General features: G+C 34.6%; 1 non-coding gene across 1 annotated transcript; it reads right to left on the bottom strand.

Moving 5' to 3' along the window:
• Positions 1–6,491: 6,491 nt before the first annotated feature.
• LOC145135360 (small nucleolar RNA R71) lies at positions 6,492–6,598 on the bottom strand. The gene has a single exon (XR_013719822.1). It is a non-coding gene; the product is annotated as a small nucleolar RNA R71 (small nucleolar RNA).
• Between the last annotated feature and the right edge of the window lie 560 nt (positions 6,599–7,158).

Here is a 7,158-nt window from a genome sequence, read left to right as displayed (position 1 = left end):
ACAAGTATTTCACAAAGATGTCTTTCTATAATAAAGGTTCTTACAAAGAGAATGGGTGCACATAACAATTGATAGAAAGCCAACGAGTAGAATCTAAGAACTCACCAAGACCTCTCAGATCTATCTCTATAGAACTCTATCTCTCAGAATATAATACAAATCATCAACACTCAACTAATGAGAGAAGCTAGTATAAATACTAGTCTAAGCCTAAGAGATAAACTTTATGTAGATATTTTCTAGATCTTCGTTTATATCAAATCCCTAATTTTATGGGATTGATTCTTCAATCATAAATGTAGATCTGGTATATAAGGAATGGATCAAATCAGTTATTCATAATACTTTTCACCAAATAAATCTGATATGCTCTATATCCATACATCATCACCAACACATCATATGCTGATCAGGGGCATCAGCATCAGCATCAGTGAGATATCCACTATTCAGCTTCAACTTCAGCTCATAAAGCTTCAACTTCAGCCGATAGTGTATAACCATCAGCGTATATTAGTTTATCACCTGATCAATGTGTCATTAGTGTAGGACCTTCAACGTATGGACACACTGATCCATCTTCAGTGAATGCTGTCTTCGTGACTTTGGTGCTGATAGTTTCATTAGTTTTTTTCGTCATCAGTGGATGTTATTCAGTCTTCAACATATGAACTTCCATCAGCATATCTTCAGATCAATTAACTAAACAGGCTCTGACAGCTCAGCTTGTATAAGTTGTATTATTTACATTTACTTAGACAAGACTAACAATCTACAATGATCAAATAAACTATAACTATAATTTATATATTTTTCATAATCAAATCTATAAAGAATAAGTAATAAATGAACTAACTACATCTATAGTAAAATGCTGATTTATTCTCCCCCTAAGGTAAACAACATCTGATTTTTGCTCCCCCTTAGATCTATAACCATCTGCTTTCAAGAGTTTTTGATATTCAATGAATGATCAAGTAACAAAGTAGCGGAACTAAATATTTCTCCCCCTTTTTGACATAACCAATAATCAATGCATTCTTTTTGATTTTTCAATTTTTTTAAGAAGACAACAAGTAACCCTAAATGAAAGAAAACATCAAATAAAGTTAAAGGACATGAGAGGATTTGATGTATCACACTATTTTGTTGTTGCAATAGTGGATCACTTATACAGTTTTCCGTAGTCTTACTAGCATATGGTTTTATACGTTGAATCATTAACCACCTCTTTTACAAGAAAAAGGGTGAGATTGGGTAGTTGCGTTTAATATAGCACGGTACATGATAAACCCATCGACACAGATTTTTCAAGTTTTCATCAATGTTTGGCATTTGAAACTAAATCATGAAGCTCTTAAGAAGAATTTAAGTGTAATAATGGGTTGGTGTGTGTGATAAACTACGGTACATAGCTTAACCATTGGCATAGAGTTTCAAACTTTTATCAGTGTGTGGTATCGCATAGTGAATCCTCAATTTCCTATAAAGAAGACTTGTAGGAAAAGAGTAGGATGTCTTAATCACGTTGAGGTAAATTCATTGTGAATCATTAATAGTGATAACTCATCAGTAAGAAGTGGTTTAATCTTTGCATCATAGAGTTAGTTATAGTCTAGAATCAAAGATTCCCCATCAATTCGTTCAATGGTACCATGTCATACCTCAGTCTAGAAGGTCAAGGACATGAGAAAAATATTGGCTAAGAGACGGGATAAGATCCTTGCCTTATAAGAATTTTCATTTGTGACTATGAAAATATCTCTAGGTGAAGAATAGACTTTGCTATCATATTCAACACAAGAGATGGATGGCTAATTTAGTCTCAACATATAAGATCATGAACTCTTGGGTTAAATACTTAAGGCATATGCTGCAACATTTGTTCATGGGACATTGATTTGTCAAAAGTTACATACTTGGATTATGAAATGCCTCCGTCAAAACATAAAAGGTACAATGATTTTAGCATAAGAGGCCAAATCAGATGAAGCATAGGTCTCAGCTTCACAAACCATTTCTATCTACTTGTCAATTGTTAGCTAATTTTCCTTTGTCAAACTTGAATTCTCCCCTATGCTTGTGATTCAATTGTTTGAGACACTTTGTAAACACAATGTATGATCATAAATCATGACATTTCTCTTTAGTTTCATTAAAATGGTGCAGTGAATTTGCACATCTAACCAAATGTGTATTGACACATTAGGTAGACCGTCACCAATACCCACTTGAAACAATCTAAAAATATCACATGATCAAGTATCCATGTTATCTCTTGTTCAACTGCAGATTTGTGCCTAAAACCAATGAACTTTGAACACACAAAAAGATACGGCGGTTAGAAACTTTAAGTGGTAAATGACTTCTGATTTTCATAGATAATTTGAACACCAGACACGACATTAAAAAATTTCCCCCATAATTACTTATTTATCTTCATTTCGATGTTTGTACACTTTAAAATCTTTCCTAAAAGGACCTACACAACACTTATTTGTATTTTCTATTAAATTATAAATATAAAAGACAAAATGTAACAAACTGAACTAAATAAAATCAACTAGAAAGAGTTTAAATAAAACCCAAACTAATTAAATCTTGGAAAAAAGATTTTTATTTTTATTTTTATTTTTTATTTTCATTTATTTTTTATTTTTTAAATTAACTCAACTAATTAAAACTTTGGAAACCATTTTTTTATAACTAAACATAAAACTGATTAGATCTTATGATTTTTTTATTTTTTTTATTATTTATTATTATTTTTTTTTATTTTTAAATATGACAGTTGCATATAAGAGGATTTACTTTTGCATTTTATATTAATAGATCCTTATGATCTCCTGCAACTCACGTTTTCTAACTTTATTTTAATGGCTTGCTGCATACTTTTCACTTTTGCTCTTGCTGTTGTTGAACGAATTCAATACTGACCAAGACCCATCATATTTGTCATATCTACTTATAAGGTATTACAAAACGAACTCCAAAGAACATTTAACATAAAAAAATATAGATATATATTTTTCGTGCTTTTTTCTTAATGAGAGAGACATCAAAATATTAAATTTGAAAATTTGGAGTCTCTCATTTCATTAGATTTAACAAAAAGACTTAGGAACGCATTTGAGAATGGGTTTTAGAGCATAACTCACTTCTGAAATTTTTGATCACATTTACATCAACCAGCTTGAGGTTTTAGAACCCTCTTCTTCCTTCGTGAATATTTTTGATTCCAATGTTTCTTTCTATCTCCAATGACTAGCTTTGTTTCAAGTTCAAGAGATATACTCTTGGGAACCAAAACTTTCTTTAGCTTTGTGTGACTCAACATCTTTTTCATTTTTGTGTTTGGCCCAATAAAAAGAATTAGTTAAACAAGAACAAACATCAGGAAGCTTACCAATGTGAGATCTTCTGATGTTCGGAGTTGGATATGGAGCTTGTGTCTTCACAAGTTGAGATAGCTTGACAATGCCAAAAGTCTTTGCAGTATGAACAAACTTATCAGCATGAACTAATTTATCAACGTGTATTGTTTTGACATTGCGAGACTTCTTGGCAACATGAACTGGAGTGACAATGTGAACTTTCTTTACAGTGAGAGATGAAGCTGAAGGAGCAGGTCGTTTAAGAATAGAAATTGGTTCTGGTGAAGCTTTTCGAGAATGAGCAGCTTGTGGTTTCTCAGCATGATGCTTATCATCATGAGGTTTGTTAGAAAAAAGAGTTGCTATGATGTTCATCAGGGTGAAAACTAGGGTTTCTTGATGATGAACATTCTTCAGGTACAACATCTATTTGAACACGTACATTTGAAAAGCTTTTCTTCTTCAAATCCTTTTATTTTATCTTCTCCTTCACATCTGATATCTTTTTCTTCCTTTCAATCAACTGCTTCTTCAATACTTATATATCATCTTGGTTCTGATTTAGTATCCGATCAAATAAAAACCTTCAATTGGTATCAGAGCTTGTTTGTGATACACTCAATAAATCATGTCGTCTTCCTTAGTTCTTAAGTCATCTGTTTGTAACAAGATTCCTCTGTTTGACCAATACAACTTCTTTGATTGGAAATCAAAGGCCATGAATGTTCTAGAGTTCATGGACTTTGATATTCTCGACATCGTCAACAAAGGTCCTATAGCTGCTTGATATGTGCATATTTAGTCATATATTTTGTATAGAATATTAATACTTTTTGGCTAATTTATTGCAATTATGGAACAAAAGATGCTTAATTACGTTTAAATTATATTTTCAGTTCAAAAGAAGTGTTCGGAAGCAAAAGGAAGCAGGAGAAGCTAACGGAAGCTTGGGAATCAAAGAAAGAAGAAAAGAGCCAAAAACCAAGAAGGACTCGACGAGTTGACCCTTGACTCGACGAGTTTGCACAAACATTCTCGAAGTAGAAGAGTCCTTGCCTTGCCGTACACGGGGATTTAATGAGAGACTCGACGAGTCGCTTCTAATATATAAAAAGGGGCTTTCAGATCGATACCGGGTTTTTTCTAAGAAACCCTTGGAGGATACTTTTCGATTGAAGGACTGCTGGAGCGTAGGAAGTCAATGAATCAAGTCTACATTCAATCTCAAGGAGGATTAAGGCAAAAATCAAGTTTACTCTTACCCAATCTCTTGTCTAAACCATGTTTTTATTAGTAGATTTCGTTTGTGACTTTGATTTTTCTGTAATCATGAGCTAAGACTATTTTCTTCTGTTTAGGAAAGACAAATTTTGTGATTATGTGTTGATTTTATGATTTGGATTATTCTTATTTGGTGATTGGTTTTGCTAAGCTTGTTAAAGACCCTTATGTGTTAATTATGACTATTTTCTGTTAATTAACCTGTAATTAAGTTGCATGACCATCTCTTAATTGCTAATCTCATATGATTGTTATATGCCTAGGAATAGCGAACGTGAAACTAGGGTTAATAGAGAATAGGAAAATTAATGTGTGAGCTTGTGTGACGAACCATCAGCAAGAGGTTAATTGAAGGACCAATTTAGTTAACCACTACACGTCTTACTTAACTTGAATAAATAAACTAGGAAATTCATTAATTTAGACAACTGGCCACTGCTTAGATTAATTTGTTTTCTAAGGACTAGTAATAGCGAACGTGAACCTAATCATCTTAATCGGTAGCCAAAGAAGAATTAATTCATTGCACTTTTCATAAAATCAACCATAGGATCAAATGAGTCAAACCTAAACAGAAGTCTCCTTTACCATTGAATTTAGTTGATTTTTACTCTCTAGCTGTTATTTGTTTTGTTTGAGTTTTAGTTAGACATTTAAGTTTTCTAGTCTTGCAAAACTAGAGAAAACCCTTCCTTTTATTTTTTGCTTTTTAGATAGTACTAGTAGTTAGTTTAATTTGCCGTTTCCTGAGTTCGATACCATGCTTACTAAAAAATTATACCACCAATTGACAGGTACACTGCCTATTGTGTATCAAATTTACATTAGAAAAGTAGGATTAAAACTAGTTGGTTTTACACACATCAAGTTTTTGGCGCCGTTGCCGGGGAACGGTTCTAAAATTTAATTTGATTACTAGTGTTATCGATCCTTTGTGTGAGATCCTTCTTGCACAAAGTTACCGCTTTAGTAAATTAGTTATTAGGATAAGTTTGAAATTTTTTTTACGTTTTAGATTTTTTATTAAACTTTTTCTGTTTTAGCCTTGAACTCGCCGAGTGCACTCGAAGCTACTCGGCGAGTCCATAGCTGATTTCCAGTTTCGTTTTTAATTTATTTTTTGTTCTTTTTACGCGTGTTTTCTGTTTTTGTTTGCAGTTCGTATATGACCAGAGGAGGAGGCACACCTTTGATTCCACCACTTGAAGACCCGGAAGCGACCTTGAAGAAAAACAAAGGCAAAACCGTAGGAGAAACCGCAACCTCAAAGCATTCGCCATTGAAGAATCTAAAATCTGTTTTTAGTAAGAAAAAGGACAAGAAAGTGGGAGAATCCAGCAACTTTATAGAGGCGGACGAAGACCCAAACAAGGACGATATCGTGTACGAATCCGAAAAAGAAGACAACAAATCTGAAGGAGGAAGCGACATAGAGGGCGAACTAGCTAACACCAAGGCTAACATCGATGAAGTTCCCATGGGAGAATAGAAGAAAAGGATGCGTCAAGACACCGGCCCGGGACATATGCAACCCCCGATTCCGCAACTGCCACCTTTGAACTTAAGGGCCACATACTTGCTCAACTTAAGGAGATCCCTTTCTACGGGAAAGATCACGAGGACGCATACAAGCACTTAGACGAGGTCAACGACATTTCCAACTACTTCAATGTCCCAAATGTGGCTCGCGACACTGTTTTGCTATCTATGCTACCAGTCACATTTAAGGGAGCCGCGAAAGATCGGCTCAAATCACTCCCTCCAGGATCCATCACCACTTGGACCCAGATGAAGGAAGAATTCATTGATCAATTTTTCCCTCCTTCAAAGATAGCCAAGTTGAAGAAAGCCATAGCAAACTTTGAGCAACAAGCTGGAGAGTCCTTATACTAGGCGTGGGAGAGATATAAAGGTTTACTAAGGAATTGCCCACATCATGATCTTAATAGCCAACAAGAAGCCTCCATTTTTTATGATGGAGTAAATGTGACAACCAGGCAAGTCCTTGACTCGCAAGGAACACTCACAAAGAAACCACCCCCAGTGATAAAGGCTCTAATTGAAGAATTCTATAAGCACTCTAGAGAATATCACAACCCAAGGAATGACATGACTCGAGGGGCGGTGAATTCTATTACTGATGATATGACAGCAATGATGGCAAAATTGGAAAGCATGGATCGAAGAATTACTAAGATGGACCAATACATCCATGCCATTAGAGTGGAATGTGAAAAGTGTAGAGGGTCTCACCTTACTAAAGAATGTGACCTTGACGAGAATGGGAACCGAAAAGTCCAAGTGTGTTATTCAAGTGGTGATAGGTACGATGACAATTGGCGAAAACCCAAGAAGGAATGGCTCCCGTATGATGAGTACAAAAAGGCAAAGGAGGAAAAGTACAAACAAAAAGATAGAGGCTTTTATCAAAAGGAGGAACCGGTGCAAGAAAAGAAATCAGATTTTGAAGACATGCTTATGAGATTTGCAGCTGCATCCGAAA

The sequence above is a fragment of the Lactuca virosa genome, chromosome 8, assembly GCF_052849685.1.
Source record: "Lactuca virosa cultivar CGN04683 chromosome 8, Lactuca_virosa_CGN04683_v6, whole genome shotgun sequence".
In the NCBI taxonomy this organism is placed as follows: domain Eukaryota; kingdom Viridiplantae; phylum Streptophyta; class Magnoliopsida; order Asterales; family Asteraceae; genus Lactuca; species Lactuca virosa.
Note: the sequence above shows the minus strand (reverse complement) of the source record. Positions and strands in the feature narration are given on the sequence as shown.